The sequence below is a fragment of the Periplaneta americana genome, chromosome 15 (assembly GCF_040183065.1).
Source record: "Periplaneta americana isolate PAMFEO1 chromosome 15, P.americana_PAMFEO1_priV1, whole genome shotgun sequence".
Lineage (NCBI taxonomy): Eukaryota > Metazoa > Arthropoda > Insecta > Blattodea > Blattidae > Periplaneta > Periplaneta americana.
The window spans coordinates 171,028,038-171,046,218 of NC_091131.1; positions in this window are offsets into that span (position 1 = coordinate 171,028,038).

Genomic DNA, 18,181 nt, shown 5'->3' on the forward strand with positions numbered 1-18,181 from the left:
AGGACTCTCTTCGATTGTCAGAAAAAAAGCTTGCAGCTATTGTTTTAGACCAAGTGACCGAAACTAACCGTCCTAGGGCTTCCAAAATGTAAGAAATCACATGAATCACCATTTTCCCGTACACCTTGTACACCGGAGGAAGCTTTCTCTTATTTTGTGGAAAATAAGTTGATTAAGCGTTAATATATGAATAAACGAATGGGTTCTAAAATCAGAAGCAATAAAATTTATCCTTCCTAAGACAAGATGTAGGGAGCAAAGAAGGTATGTGATCCACCCCAAGAAAAAGTTGAAATAACTGATATTCCAGCCGAAATAAAATTACAAGCCATTTTTGACCATACAATTAATAGGGTGGTGTTGGTACGACAAGAAATACTTGAAACGGTTATTAAGTGGGGTTGTGACAGTACTAGAGGGAAAGTCGTTATAAACAGAAATTCAACATACTAGACAAGTCAAGCCATTACGATAATCCAGATGTGTTTAGTACCTTCAGAAACGCATGCCTACTACAGTGATTTTATAAGAATTCAAGGCCTCTTCCTACACCAGTAACACAGCTTCTTGGAAAAGATACAAGAGACATGTCACTCAAGAAAATAAATAAAATGGTATAGCAAATTCAAGATCTTATGCCAACAACGAAGATGGTAGCTATAATACAAGTAAAAGTGTTTTCTAAATTAATACTGATGATGATGGATGGCAAAATTTGCAGTGTCAATACTAAAAGTCGTCAACATAGATATGCTACATTTATGTGGCTAGACACCAAAAAACCATGAAGGAAGTATCATCTGCAGAAACTCTTTGTGACGTGAGTGCCTTTCCATAATACGGATAAAGAATTCTGTTCAGTAATCTTTATGTGAAACAACGAGTGAAAATCAGGATAGGAGAAGAAATGTCGGAAGGAAGTGAAATTGGGAGAGAAATACATCAACAATGGCCTTTATCACCTACACTGTTCAACATCTACTTGGAGGATTTAGTAAAGAACTGTTTTAAGAACATGGGAGTGATAGTAGGAGGAAGAAGGATAAAGTGCATACGATTTGCTGTTGATATGGCATTGTTAGCAGAGGAGGAAATGATACTAAATGATATGCTACTGGAGCTAATTAATAGCTGTAGTTGTATGGGATGAAGATAAATGCAAATAAGACGAAGAGCATGATCACAGGTAGAAAGATACAGAAGATAAACTTGCGAATTCTATATGAGGCGTAGAGCAAGTGGACAGCTTCAAATATTTGAGGTGTACTATAAGCAGTAACATGAGCTGCTGCCAGGAAGTCAAAAGGAGGATAGCAATGGCAAAGGAAGCTTTTAATAGAAAAAGGAGCATCTTCTGCGGACCTCTGGAAAAAGAACTAAGGAAGAGACTAGTGAGTGCTTTATATGGAGTGTGGCATTGTATGGGGGCAGAAACATGAACATTACGATGAAGTGACGAGAAGCGAATAGAAGCATTTGAAATGTGCATATGGAGAAGAATGGAACGTGTGAAATGGACAGACAGAATAAGAAATGAAGCTATGTTGGAAAGAGTGAGTGAAGAAAGAATGATGTTGAAACTGATTAGGAAGAGAAAAAGGAATTGGTTGGATCAATGGCTGACAAGAAGCTGCCTACCGAGGGATGCACTGGAAGGAATGGTGAACGGGAGAAGAGTTCGGGGCAGAAGAAGATATCAGATGATAGACGATATTAAGATATATGGATCATATGAGGAAACAAAAAGGAAAGCAGAAAATAGGAAAGACTGGAGAAAGCTGGGTTTGCAGTGAAAAACCTGCCCTTGGGCAGAACAGTAAATGAATGAATGCTTGTTGCACATTTCATATGGACTGGAATTGAAAAAAGTGGCAAGTTCGAAATCCAGAAGAAAAGACAATCTTAGCTGCCAAGAAAAAACAATGACAGGTTAATTTAGATTGGAAATGGGATTAATAGTTGGTAGTTCTGTACCGAGAGGTAGAGGTAATACAAATTAGAACAATACCGCACCCCAATTTTTCGAATATACAAAATTATTTTGGTCAATCATAGATATAAAAATATAAAGAACTAGTGGCTTGTGCAGCAAATGCTGCTGCAAACTAAGTTCGTTAGACGTTCAAATAAAAATTTTTCAGATTTATTTTCAATGAAGAATACTTGTCTTTTTGATAGTTATTTGCTTCCATAATAATGAAACATACTCCCTCTGAATGGATTTTTTTAGGCCAAATATTTTTTCTTGAACCTATCCAACTTCAGTTTTTGAGTTTCAACGCGAAAACGCAAGTATCAATGTCAGGACGATAGCAGTAGCTATATCAGGTCATTATGGATTGTAGGCAAAAGTTAAAAAAATGTCAGGTTTGCTAAGCTTTCGAACAATAGCATTTTCGTATAGCTGCTGCATGTAGAACTTGAAATGTAGATAGTAAAATCATTTTATCCTACTAAGAGATCTTGCTGAAATGATCTGGAGACTACAAAATTTTATCAGTAAGTAATACCTTTATATCTTTCCTTAGGAACTGTAATTTTTGCGCTCTCTCGAGCCAATACTGAAGACAATGACACATATCAATATCTACACTACACAGCCATTAAGTATATGAAAAAGACCCAACCCCACTGGGTTAATAAGTATAAAAATATTTGATTTTTAATAACAATATTATTATCTTACTTAAGTTTTGTAGTTATATATAGCAGCCACTCAGTAAATTATAGAAATGAAGATCTAAATTAAGATATTCTCTACATTTACTTACACAACCTCAAAACGTTTCACTTTCATGTCATCAATATAGCATCAATATTATGTACAATTTAATGAAAAATAGACGCATCATGATATTAACTATAATAATATTTGGTAATTATAGACGAGATGTCGCTGAGTCAATGATTCAATTGAATTAGTTCTTGATTCAATTCTTTTGAATTAAATTAAAATAATTTTAAGGCTTTTTCCTGCACGTCCCCTTCTTCTGTTTTCTCTTCAACTTCCCTCTCCTAGATGTCCCTACCTCTTATTGTACCACTTCTCTCCTATACATGTATCTACTTTTATTTTACTACTACATCTATCGTGTCACGTAATTTTACATATCTCAAACTATACTACTATATCATACAAATCCAATTTTAATTACCTTGGCGGTTTGGATGGGATTCGTTCCTGGGACCTTTGACACCATAATACCTTGCCTTAACACGCTCGGCTAAACAGCTACATTGTGAAATAAAGTTTAAAATAGGTCTCTTATGTTTAGGGTAGGATTAAAGAAAATAAATAAAACAGATATAGCAAATTTACGTAATCTAAATTAATCCTGACGTTTAAAAAACAATAATTTACTTGTTTATAGCAAAAGAAAAGCTGGAAAAATATGCATACAGAGGACAACATTGACGTACATTATCTATGACGTCACATTTCCAAAGCAACCTGATAAACAAGCATTGTTGGTTCAAGCGCCATTTTCAAGATACTACGACGTAACGACAGTAATAATAATTTATTGCATTAGCCATGGAAAGTAAAAATAATTGTAATTTGAGAAAACTTTTCAGTAATTTGAGCAGTGAAGAAGAAGAGATTGATTTCGCCATGTCGTATAAACTAATATCTGACAAAAGTGCAAAGAAATGTGTGAGTTGCAAATCAAGTGATAGTGTGAATTGGCAGAGAAGGGCAAAATACTCAAACTATTCATTCTGTTTGAAGTGTAAAAAGTGTAAACAGGAAACGTCTATAACCCACAACACATGGTTCGAAAACACAAAAATAACTATACGTCAAAGAAGGATTAAAACCTAAAGGCTACATTCCTCAGCAATGAGTGATAGTGTCATACGAACAATGTTTTTTTTTAGGAAGTGTTCAATTATTGAAAGAAAAACTTGGCGAACTATACAGTGTTACGTATTATAATACGAACAATAATTGTAGGAAGTCTTCAGTTAATAGTGAATAGTATACCTAGTGAACTACACAGCGGTCACCAAGGAATCACTCATTTATATGAACTATTGGTAGTTTAATTCTGAGCGTGTTACCTAGCTTCGTATTACAATGAGAACAATGATTGTGAGAAGTGTTCAATTAGGTGAATGTTACTTACGTCCCGCCCACTATAGGAGACATATGCCAGTTTTACACTAATCCTAAACATATTTAGTATAACTTGTTGCTTGCGAGCCATCCAAAACCCCGACCTCCACCCGATACCCCGCTTTTTTCATCATGTGCTACACGTCGGATCATCATCGGGGCTTGCAGCCCCGATACCCCGCTTTTTACATCATGTGCTACATGTCAGATCATCATCGGGGCTTGCAGCCCCGATACCCCGCTTTTTTCATCATGTGCTACACGTCGGATCATCATCGGGGCTTGCAGCCCCGATACCCCGCTTTTTACATCATGTGCTACATGTCAGATCATCATCGGCAGCCCCGATACCCCGCTTTTTTCATCATGTACTACACGTCGGATCATCATCGGGGCTTGCAGCCCCGATACCCCGCTTTTTTCATCATGTGCTACACGTCGGATCATCATCGGGGCTTGCAGCCCCGATACCCCGCTTTTTACATCACGTGCTACACGTCGGATCATCATCGGGGCTTGCAGCCCCGATACCCCGCTTTTTACATCACGTGCTACACGTCGGATCATCATCGGGGCTTGCAGCCCCGATACCCCGCTTTTTACATCACGTGCTACACGTCGGATCATCATCGGGGCTTGCAGCCCCGATACCCCGCTTTTTACATCACGTGCTACACGTCGGATCATCATCGGGGCTTGCAGCCCCGATACCCCACTATTTACATCATGTGCGTGTAATAAACAATAAGCAAATCATCTTTGATTACAGCAGTCACCAAAGAATCGTTCACTAAAGTGAACTGTTTAATTCTGAGTGTCACCTAGCAACAAGAATCGTTGCTTTAAGTAAACTATTTAATTCTGAGCAAGTCGCCTAGCAACAGGAGTCGTTCATTCAATTGAATCATTGACTCAGCGACATCTCGTCTATAATTACCTAATATTTAATTTCTAATGGCAATAAAGTCATCAAACCACCTCAAGTTTCGTAGATTTGAATATCCAATACACAGCTGTACTCGGAAAATTATACACTGCAGAATCAGTTTTTAATAACAAATTGAATTGAGCTCTAAATATGTCGGCAATCCTGCAGGTCATGGCCTTCGTGTAGTAGCCTATTGTTTATTGTAGTGTGTGTTTTTTTCTGAAATTCAATCAAGTCGGCCTTGATTGAATAAAATTAGTTCTCAAAACTGACAACAGATGGATTTTGGAAAATAGGAAAATTATGTAGGAAAATTGACATTTCACTGAAAACTACTACTTTTCCGAAAAACTTTGGATGCCAGGCATGAAAATGAGGGGTCACTCATTAAAATCCGTTCAGCCGTTTTCCCGTAATTTCCATTACCAGTTCAAATTATATATATATATATATATATATTTATAAGACAATTTTATGTCATTCTGCGCGCAATATCATTATCTTTGTACATGTTACAAGCTAAGCGGTAAAGGTTGAGTAGTGCAGCGTGTACGGACTTGACCGTATGCCGGCGTACGACCGCTCGCCGTTCGCCAACAGATTCTGTTAGCAGCGGAACCGGCCTGCATAGAAATACTCTGCATAGCTGCCCAACGAGAGGCAACATACCATTGATAAGCTCTCCCTGCGGTACTATGGACCGCCATTTTTTGTTTGGTTATAGAAAAGCAGAATGTACTGTGCTTAACACGTGTTAACACTGTCAATCTGATGTAAAATAATTTTTTAATGCTGGAACTATGCCGGCTGTGTGTTCAACATACAACTGCACACACAGAACCAACAAAACAGAAGATATATCTTATTTTTAAGTAAGCGCATCAGCTTCGTGATGTATATTTCTTTTGAGTAAGCTTATACAATGTGGGATGGACAAGTCAGTATATTTTTACAATGACATTCTTAATGAGAGTAAATATTATGAAAACAAATAGTCCTTTAACACCACTTTAAACTTCTTATTACAAATTTGAAATTATGCCAAGTGGTAATTTGGTTATAATGTTGCTAACGGAAACAACGGGAAACTTTCAATAATAAAATGTCTTGTAGTTTTAATGAATAATTCATTTCATATTCTTGTATGATACAGTTTCAATAATAGTATTTCACAACGCTTCTACTGCTGCTGCTGCTACTACTGCTACTGCTACTACTACTACTTATGTAGGCCTATTTGTATTAATTGTAGACTTGGGTTAGTAGAAGAGAAATTCAAATAAAATAAAATAAATTATTATTTATAGATTTTTTATTAATTTGCCCTACAGAACAATATCTGTGATATTGACAATTAATACTGGAGGAGAAATTAATAAAAAATCTATAATACTCTCATAGCTGCAGTGCATATATTTGTACAGATTCCTGTGAATGTAACTGCGGAATCCCGGCCAAACAAGTCACTGAGCTAGTATAATGGCAGTTGACATTGGACATATACGTCAACATAGGCCTATATGCCTAACTTGGAGTCAGGCCACAAAGGGAAACATTGAAAGGGAGGGTTCGGTCCGGTGCTGTGGATTGAAGTCGGCGTAGCTCAGTGGTCAGAGCGCTTGGTACGTAGAACCAAGGACCCGGGTTCGATTCCCGGCGCCCCATAGTGTTTCTAAATACAAATCTAGCAGGACAAAATTAATAACTCTCCTCGTTTCTAAAAGATTTTCATAAAATTTTCTATACAGGTTACAAATGGCATTTTGCATTTGCGTGTAAACTCTGATTACGATTGGATAGAATAAACCACCCTTTTAAAGGGGTTGAATTTTAAAGAATTATAATAATTTTACAAAACTGATTTTCGCAGGGATTGGAACGAAATCACAAATGCATTATATACTTTCTATTTGATTTTAATCTGTGAAGGATGTTAAAAATACACAACAGTCGTACATATTGAGTCAAATATCATTTATTTTTTTAAATAAAATAGCCTACATATTAACACAATTTTAACAAAACCGCTAACTCTGGTTAAATAAACTCATTTTAAATATTTACAGATATTTGAGAGAGTTGCGACTCTATTAATTTTCAATCATCATCATTATCATCATCATTACCATCGTGATCCTGGAGCAGTCTCAGTAGGTCTACATCAGAAGATACACTTTTTCTACTCTTTTGGCGTTAGATACGAAGACTGCTTACCATCGGGCCAGAGGAAATTCCATCAAATCGATCGTCGTATCGGCTCTACAAAATTTGCGCGCGTGATAAGCCTATTCCCCGAAATTCTTGTAATCTTTATTTCGGACTGCTTGGGGCTCCTCGGACATCATCCCAACAGAAGTACGGCTTCCTTTATCAACTGTGCACCATGGGTAAGTATTTTATGCACACTTTGCGGCATGTAATACCACTTATATTTCTGGATGTAGAATTCTACAGTGCCCAAACAGTATTTTTTCAAACTCTCCAATATTAATACTGTACCCACTGGCGATTGTTTTAAGCAGTGGTCGGCAAAGATTACGTCATATAAAATGCAGCCCGCAATACACAGCGAAGGGGAATGTAGGAGAGAAGGATATCCAGATTCCTTAACGTCGAATGAACAAGTGTTGGCTAAGGGGATGGAAATCATGCCTTACCCCTCCCCCTGCTTGTATATTAAGGGGTTGATTCGCGAGTTACGAAATGGTTTTAAAGATGGTTCCAAATCACCAAATCAAGCCTTCATGTACGCCAGTAGTTTCTGATGCCAAACCTGGCTCTTCAAAGAACCTCCGCGCGCTATTCCCGTCATTAGTCGTACCAAATTCTGGTTTTGGGAATGTCGATAAGGAGTCTCATTTCTTTACGTAAGCGATCTTGTTTTCTTTTCATTCATTCATTTTCGTGACCCTTTCTGAGTAAAAACTTAACACTTGCTTACCATTTCTGCTGCATCAGGCCTGTATGTTGATCTCAAATCAATTTCTGCGACAAGAGCAATCTCATCAACCGAGTGTGTTTCCAGCAAAGGCTTCAGCTTCCTCTTCACACTTTTCTTAGCACATTCATGAAACGGCCTTTGTGGACGATTTTTCTTTTTTCGTTGCTAGACACATTCTACTTTTTAAAAAAAGTCATTTTAACGCTTAACCAATCCTTGTATTTCCTTAAGAAATTTTTTTAATACGTAGAAGCAATTAGTCCATTGCTCTTTAAGTTTCATTCAGAATTCAGCACGTTTTTCTGCACTAATTTATGATCATGTCCCTCAGAATCTCCTGAACCATTTTAATTAATACATACTCACACACAGGCTAATCTTCTTAAAATATTACTTTTTGTCACGAAATGTCAACTAGCTCTCTTCTTGGAATTCCGTCCACCATCACTAAAATATAAATAAAAGAAGAAGGTGGTTGAAGTTGGTTACAAAACCTTTATAATTACATACCTAAATGACTAATGTAAATGCTGAACCTGCTCTGACAATGGCCTTTTGTGGCCTTTGCTTTTGCGGGCCTGCTACAGCAAATACAATTTTAAAAATTTCCCTGGAACACTTCTCTATGTATTAATGAGTATTATAACTAAATAAGACAATGTTAAAGTTCGAAAATGCACTAAAAATGTAGGGAAATGCCTGTAGTTTTATTCATCGAAACTCGAAGGGGACTGGCAATATGTTATATCTTCACACATCGATGTTCCGAAGGTAACTTGCCGGGCGATGCTAACGAGAATAGAATGTCTGTGCTGAACACTTGGCTTCTACTGCTCCTGCGCAGACCACAATAATTTTTATGGAAAACTGAATACGAATCATAGATACACGACTATTTAGGATTATAGAACTGCAGTATTTATATTGTTTTGAAGCTCAAACTTTTATACCTTTTGTCCAGTCAGATTTGAGTTTGAAATCACTGTGCACCGGAGCGAATTTTTCTCCTCAAATATTTATTATTATTATTATTATTATTATTATTATTATTATTATTATTATTATATTTTTCGTACACATTAATATTTAATTTAAACATTTCGCCATTGTAAAAAGCTGATTTATATATAAATAAATAAGTAATGGTTAAGACTTTAACAATTCTAAAAATGTCTCATTCCCTTCGATTTAAATTAAAGTAGGCGTACCGTAAATCGTAATATTCGTTTATGGATGATTAAATCCTCTGAATAGAGGCTGCATTGACCAAAAAAAAAAAATTGAGATGAAACGGACTGAGCATAAGCGAAATATATATTTAATAAGTTTGTACGACCAAGAGTTTAGTATTTAATTATTGTGTATAGGGCCCACTTGAATTTTCTATTTATCAATGCATAAGGCTGTTTTTGTTAACAAAGAGGAAACTCAGCACTTACATCATACACAATTTGTCATTATTGCGTGAAATGTAAGAACAGTTTTATCCTCGAAAAGCATCAGCCTAGTTGCGAGGCAATATGCATATTTTGTTTCAAATTATATTAGCCTACACAATGTGTCCATCTCGCGAAAAGAAGTGTAGTAAGCTGTGACTCCTGTAGTTTTTTATAACAATGTTAACAGTAAGTAGGCCTATCCTATCGTTTCAATAAATGTGGTGAGTTATTAGTAACCATTAGTGCCATTCTTTGTTATTTTGCATGCTATGAGGTTATTTGTAGTTTTAATAATTGCAGTTTTGTAAAAGTCCCTGTGTTATATTCATTGTTGAAGTTAATTTTTCTAAATAATTATTGAATCTTTTAACATTTTCGCCATCAATTTTCCTATATTTTACTCTATTAGTTACATAACGTCGTCTCTTAAAATCACTTTGAGCATTGAATTACATGGTTTTTATTAGTTAGAATAGATGATGTAAGGTAATTAAATTTGTGAGAAAGCCAAAAATTATGTATTTCTCTTTAGATGCTTTGGTTTGGTTACATTGAATGTAACTTCTCACTTAATATCTGGGCTATGGCGAGTCCTCGGCCTCACCTCACTTCATCCCCGATTGGTCTGATTACCTGGTTGGGTTTTTTTTGGGTACACTTCATGTTTCAATCCTAATTTGGATCAACAGTATGCATACGCAGCAAAAGCGCCTAGATTTTTTTTCAATTTCCTGGTGGGGGACATAACGTAACGGCTAATGCCAATTTTCAGATAGATTATTACCTATAAAAATTAAGGAGAAATCAGCACACAGGTAAACTACTTCTTGTGATTTTTGAAGTGAAAGTCGCGGAATTTGTAAGGGATTTTTTTTTTTTGTGGAAATATAGTTGAATACATGTAAGCATTTTATAGCAATACTTATTAGGAAAGAAACAGAGCTGTTCGAAAATGTAGTAAATTACGTTTCAAATGAGAGGTGCGTCATAATGGACGTAAGTACAATATGTATATTTAGTATTTATTTATTTAACCTGGTACAGGTACGGCCAATAGGCTCAAAATGAAACAGCAATAGAAAATCAGATACCTCATCATCAAGAAGATTGATTTTATTGCAACATAGCAGTGTTTCGTTAAGAATAGGCCTACCTGAAAACCTGGTTATGTAGATAGTTTTTTGCTTCTCCTGTAAAATTTTTATTTTCGGAGTTACGAGTAACGCAACATGTAAGACCACGGCCGACTTGATGCTCGCTTTGCTTCTTCCTTACCGGCCTTGACAATTCATGTTGATCCCTGTGTTAAAGCTGTAATCGAGAAAATGTGAAATTTCCGCCAGATGGCATTAGTTGCCAAGGTTCGCTAAGGAATGTGTGTATGGTTTCTTGGGCGATTATACTAAAATATTGTGCTTCTTTCTACTGGTAAGTGAGTTTATTGTGATGTGATTCAAAATGACGAATTGTTGTGTACCATTGTGTACTTCCAATAGAAAAAAGAGTGGAGGAACAATATCATTCCACGAATTTCCGAGTGATAGGGAAAGATGCGAAAAATGGCTTAAAGTGATTTCACGCCAAGACTTCGTTCCAAACAGCAACTCCCCATCTTCAGTCGTTTGTAGTTTACATTTCAAGGAAGAAGATTATTCTAATAATGGAAAATTTAGACGATTAAAACCAAATGCTATGCCAACAATATTCCATCATTATCCTAGGTATGAAGTGACAAATATCAAAAGACCAAGACGAACGATTATTAAAACTGATCTCCCTCCACCAAAGAAACGCAAATCTTTTAGTAATATTGGTTTTTCACTATTTGAGCAAGATGTCCCGAGTGGCTCAACATCAGTTAGTGACATTTCCTTCTTGCCAGTTGAAACTGACCATAAAGCCACGCAAACAGACGCTGTCAACATTGACGAGCAAAAAAGAAATATTAACAGAGTGCGTGTCAAAATTACACGACTTAATCGGGTGTTACAAGAGAAGCAAGATGAGATAACGAAAACAACCGAAAAACTCCAACCAATTGAAAGAGATCCGTTACATAAGGAACTGGAAAATGTAAAGAAAGAGGCAGATGAAGGCAGTATTATGCAAAATTTATCCTAGATCAGCTGCTTAATCATCGAAAGAGAATACCAAGGTGGAATAGTGAGACAATCAGAGAATGCATAATACTGCAATACATATCTCCTGAAGGTTATTCCCATAAACGATCAAGAGGTTTTTTAAACTGCCTTCTAAGAGAACACTCACGAGATATTCTGGCCCTACGGATTGCTCGTCTGGTGTCACTCCTTTGATTAAAGAAAGGTTGGTCTTAGAGGCAAAAAACCTCACTGTAGTTGAGCGGTTTTCATCACTTATTGTAGACGAGGCTGCAATCAACCCCAAGATAATATACGATCGCAAGCTTGATGCTTTTTTTGGGTATAAGGAAATAACAGAAGCACAAAGAAATGAGGATGAAATACTTGATATTCCCAAGAAAGAAGTAGTGGCTAATCGAGTCTTGTGTATTGTTTTAAGGGGGCTCTCAACCAGCTACCGTATACCATGTGCATTTTTCTTCACAAAACAATTATCAGGGCAAGAGATACATATACAGGGACATCATTTTATTTTTACTTGCATTTTTATTGTACCTGCATTTCTGAATGTACTTCACTCTCACCCCTTCACTAATGTCCTTGCTCCCGTCAGACACACAAACTTACGGCCGCTGTTGCATTCGAAGTCTTCAAGCAGTGAAGGAAACACTGCACTGTATAGTGTGTTTCATAAATGTGGTTGCGTTTTCTATAGAAGAAAGAACCTATATTAATAATATCGTACTAAAAAATTATATTCAAGAAACGATAAATTCAATTTCAGAGAATATGCTTCAAAATGTTTTTAATAATATGCGTACTGAATTGAAGCCTGCATTGTAATGAACGGCAACCATTTTCAGCAACTTGTTTAAAAATTCAGATTAGCTTTTTTTGAATTGAGGTGGCTAGAAGCAAAGGAATGCTAGTGACATTTGTAATAACATGAGTTAATTGCATCCAGTGTAAGCTAAAGTATCTAAAATTTTAGTGGCAAAGGGATATTTTAATCGCATCACACATTAAAATTTAAATAAAAAATTTCACCGATTTTACGAAAGCTTAAATATTTAAACCCCATTTTCTCAAAAGTAACTTAAGTGCACTTACAGCCCTTTACTTATGACCCCCTCAATTTAAATGCACTCTCTATATTGTATGATAACATCAATAATTAATATGCTAAATAAAGTAGACATTACATAACGAACATAACCGCCTGAAAAGTTGAGTTTTTTTTTTTAATGTTACTACTCTACTGTATTTTGATAAATTCCGTAAAAGTGATGATCAAACTGAAAATCGTAATATCGTATTTCCCTACAACATAAATGGATACACTACTTTTCTCTCCTCCTATACCTAGTAAAATGATTTGTTTACATATTGCACTAGTAACATCAAACTCCTGTAATGGAAGGGGGAAACAGTGTTTCCGAGTATAGCCAGGTTAATGTTAAAAATGTTGGTAAAAATAAAGTGATGTCCCTGTACTAACATTGCAAGTGTTTAGTGAAGTAGAGAAATGTGGTTTTATAGTTATTAGAATGATATTACAATGATGAAGCATCTTTCAGGTGGTTCATTGAAACCCGTGACCACACACCCTTGTGATGGAAACAGTAGGTTATTTCTAAGTTTTGACCAGTGCCACATATTGAAAAACATCAGAACCCAATTCCTGGAACGTGAAATGTGTGATGGTACTGGAACAATCTCAGGGAAATATGTGAAATTATTACATAAACTCCAAAAAGATGATACAGTGAAACCTGTCATATACCTGACGAAAAAACACGTTGAGCCTACTGCATTTGAAAAAATTAACGTTCGAATGGCAAAAGAAATATTTTCTCCATGTGTAATTGATGCTATCAGAACATTGAAAGAAAATGAAAGCTCACACCCTCAAGCCCACAAATTCAAAGATTCTGATGCGACATTGACTTTTATGGAAAATATCAACAAGTGGTTCGCAATGCACGATATTAGCAATACACATTATCATGTGGAAAGTAGAAATCATGATAAGCAACAGTTCTTCTCTTTGGATGATTATCGTCTAGATTGGCTAGAAAATTATTTCCTTTCTTATCTCCATACAACGAAGTGTGCAAGTAGCACACGTCAAAAAGATTTCCTAACTAACGAGACATATGAAGCTGTCACGTTGACAACAAAATCAACTGTTCTCTGCATTAAATATCTTTTAGAAAATGGGTACCATTATGTTCTTACTAGAGCATTTTCAAGTGATCCTGTTGAGTCGCTCTTTAGTACATTGCGCCGTATGTCGGGATCAAATGACATGTTGGATGCAAGGGCAGTGAACTTCACTTTACAAGAGATATTGAAAACAGGTATTTTGTGCATGTCAAACTTTAGCAGTGTAGAGAACCATGCATCTGACATCACAGATGGACGACCTATTCCAGAAGTAGATATGCCAGATACCGCTGCTGCACCATATAGTATTCCTGAGTCAGTTTTAAACATCCTGCAACAGCTACTAAACCAATCAGGTAAGCTATAGGCATATTCAATGACAATTAGTCATTTGATTTACTAGTAACTGGTACAGTGTTTCACTGAAAAATTTTCTGTGGTTTTTTTATTATTTATTATTGCAATTCTTTATAAGCCAGTAATGGGTTTTTTTAGAGACATACCATTACCAACAATGAAAACAGCAATTTTGACATACATTGGTGGCTATATAGTACGAATAGTGGAAGAAAGGGTCTCCTGCATAGGATGCTTAGATTGTATAGCTGAAAACATTAATAGCTCCCATTGATGAGTCTTATTGCAAATCAAGATTTAGGAGCTCTGCGATATCCGAAACCTACCTTTGTTTCAGTGTTATCAGTCATTCATCGTTTTGTTGAACGGGCAGTACCATTCATACCAAACAAGAATATATTAGAAAATTTGTGTTCGGAAATTGAGCCGTTACTGTGTAGATGCCCTCTCTTGCAATGCCCAATTTGTGGCGAAGACGGCCAAAAACGACTTGCTAATATCATTACTGTGAAATTTGTTAGGCCACTTCTAGTTAACATTGCAGCAGCTTTAATTGAAAAGCTTGTTCCTTCGAAGAATGCGGCTTATAATCCACTGAGTCGCAAAATCTTAAAACTATGATTATTGAATCTGCAATATCAAGTGGAATGTACCAGTGCAGTGAGTGAAATTATAAAACTTAGTACAAGTTATGGTAAATATTTACCGTAAGTGATTATTTAGAAATATCGCAGTTTAGGCTAGGGGTGCTACTCAGCGAATGAACTACAAAATTACACCTCTGTCATCATGTTACTTAAACTGAAAAGGTTACTATGTGTTATCTTCCCTGCTTTTAAACTCACGCTTTTACCATAATTAACAGAACTAAAGATAATAACACTTATTATTTTCTTATTTATTATTTATAAGTGTTATTATTACTCTTTAATCATTTATTTTAATTCATATTGAGTATTTCTTCTGTGGACACCAGAGCTTGGCAGACAGCGCCTCGTGGTGGAATTGAGAAATTATCCAATTTCAACAAAAATTACTATTGTCTAGGCCGTATACAAAAAAGCGAAGGGACATCAAGTCGGCCGTGGTAAGACATACCGGTACCAAAAAATCTAACAGATTCGTATATTCAAAGCATATGAACAGCTTGAACTAAACTAAACAAAACTAACTTAACCTAACCAGTCTCAAATTCCCTCATCTCTCTGCCGGCCTCTCACAGCAACTTTCGACCCTCATTTTCGGTATGAAATTGGCGTCGGCACTTCTTCTTCTTTGTTTACAATACGTATGACTCGACTAGAAGCCAAGAATGTAAATACATTTGCACCTTAACGTGACAACGCAATAATACAGAAATACCTAACCTAACCAAACCTAATGAAGGTAAATCTAATCAAAACTAGTAACGTAACAAAACATAACTTTAAAAAATCCAGTGTACACTAGCGTGAAACTTTCGTAATGTCACGCTAAGTTATGTTGGCAAGACTGAAGAAACAGCTGTAAAACAATAGGGATGCATTAACTTTGTACGAATGGAACTACCTCTGCGCTAGTTTAGCCAAAATTAATTGACCCTGAAACCTTACTCGTCCTCAAATTAGTATTAATGATGTTAAAATGGCAATCTAAATATCTGTAAACAAAAAAATTACATTATTGACTTTCCTACAGTTTATATACTTCTGAGTTCTATCTTATATGTACAGTGGGCCTATAGCCTATCTATTATCAGGCAGTGCATCTCACTTGACGATATGTGTCAGAGAAAGAACAATATAGGTATAAACCACATGCCCCTTAAAAGAATTCCTGCGTATGCCACTGTCTTTTTAATATTATATTTTTACACTAAGACTTCCGTGTAAACACTATGCCAGGTCTTTCCCAAAGGATAACATAGTACGGTACTAAAATACTATGAAACTGACATCCAGTTCATTTAAACTCTGTTGGGAGTCAAATTCGGCGTCGCTAGGTTTCGTAGACAATATTTCATTAGAAGCCATGTTAATTTTCTGCGTTAGTTTACCGGTAGGTCTATTAATATAATTTTTGTGATTTCATCTACTCCAAGGCTGATAGCTTACAAGGAGAGGACACGCTCTGTATATCACAGAATTAAATGCGATTTTGTGACATGAAATTATAAGACGTAGTGTTTAAAGTCATGCCTGGTATGGGTGGCCAATGACCCCTCGTTTTGAAAATATTGGCTGTTGTTTGTGACATACTTCCGTTAGGTGTCTAATAGGAAAACATTGGACTGTGTAACGGCGTAGCTCATATGGTTGGATGCTGAGTTGTCATCCAGGCAACTTGAGTTCGAATACTAATGCCTTCTCATTTTTTAAAGCTTGATATTATTATTATTATTATTATTATTATTATTATTATTATTATTATTATTATTATTATAGGGGCCTATTATTATCATTATTATTATTATTAATCTTTTTTAATTTTTTTTATTCGCTTTCAGTTGTCAGCTCCTATATTCAAAGCCATGTTGAAATATGCATGGTACGCATCAAAATTAATAAACGAATGAGAAGTGTTTGTGAATGTGAATGATATCTGTTTCGCAGTAGAAGTGCGGAAAAATGTGTGTGACTGTGGACAACCTTCTTTCATTTGCTGTGCATGGTGCAGGAAATATGTTTTGTGTGTTTTTATAACATTTATCATAATGAAACGGGACACAATGAAGTGGAACAGCTGCTACAGAAACAGAACAGACACCAGTGACACATCTTACCTGCCTACATGAGCAATATTTCATTATTTATCCTTTACAATACAATGTTAGCTAATTATAATTTGTTTAAAACATGATGAAGCTTTCAATACATTGAGAAATATGATATATGTAAATAGATTACTGTGATCACAATATTAATCATTATTAAAAGAAAAAAATAGGACCAGTTAAGATTCGAACTTAAGTTGCCTGGATAACAACTCAGCTACGCTGTTACACAGGCTAATGCTTCTCTATTAAGCGCCTAACGGAAGTATGTCACAAACAATAGCCAATATTTCCAAAACGAGGGGTCATTGGCCACCCATACCAGGTATGACTTTAAACAGTACGTCTTGTACTTTCATCTCACACAATCTTATTCCATTCGGTGATATACAGAGCGTGTCCTCTCCTTGTTAGTAACTTCATTGGCATTATAAATATAGAAAACATTAATTAATAGTTTGGAGTTTTGCAAATAGGCCTAATTTTAAAGATTACGGACAAGCTGAAATAGTGGGACGTGTGGTTTACCTGAGCTAGGCGTTTCAGATATTAGTATCAGTAGACCTAATAACGACGCGGAATCAGGCCTACTTCAGTTTATTTTTTTATTTATTTTATTTATTTTACGATGCTGTATCAACATCTAGGTTATTTAGCGTCTGGATGAAATGAAGGTGAAAATCAAGGTGAAATGAGTCCGGGATCCAGCACCGAAAGTTACCCAGCATTTGCTCGTACTGGGTTGAGGAAAAACCCCGGATAAAACCTCAATCAGGTAACTTGCCCCGACCGGGATTCGAACCCGGCCCACCTGACCGTTACTCCACAGGTGTGGACACTTCAGTTTATCCTAATGACGTAGATGTGGCGAAAGATGACAGTGGTCCTATTTCTGACTATTCTACAAGATGGATAATCAAATTAATCCCTTCACGATCACATCGCCAAATAAAATTACGTAATTCAAAATAAGGAGAGTGATTTTAAAATTTCACGCAGGTAATAAATTTATCTTCCGAGGTATAATTAATTACGAAAGCCAGCTATAACGGCTAGGGGATCATCGTACTAACAACACGATACCTCCATTCTGGTTGGATGATCGTCCACCTCTGCTTCGGCATGTGGACGTGAGACCAGCGGCCGGCTGGTCGGTCATGATTCTTAATGGGCTGTCGTGGCTCGGATCATTATTATAATTAAGTAAAAGTTTGTTCTGTGAAACTACCGTTGACTGAGGGAGTAAACACTTACTGCCCTGCGAAATTTTATAAATGCACGAACAATATAAATCGCGTTAGAAATACTCACACAGCTAAATTAAATTTAAAACTAAACTCAAAATAATTCGCCTCCATCAACACAAAATAACTACAAAA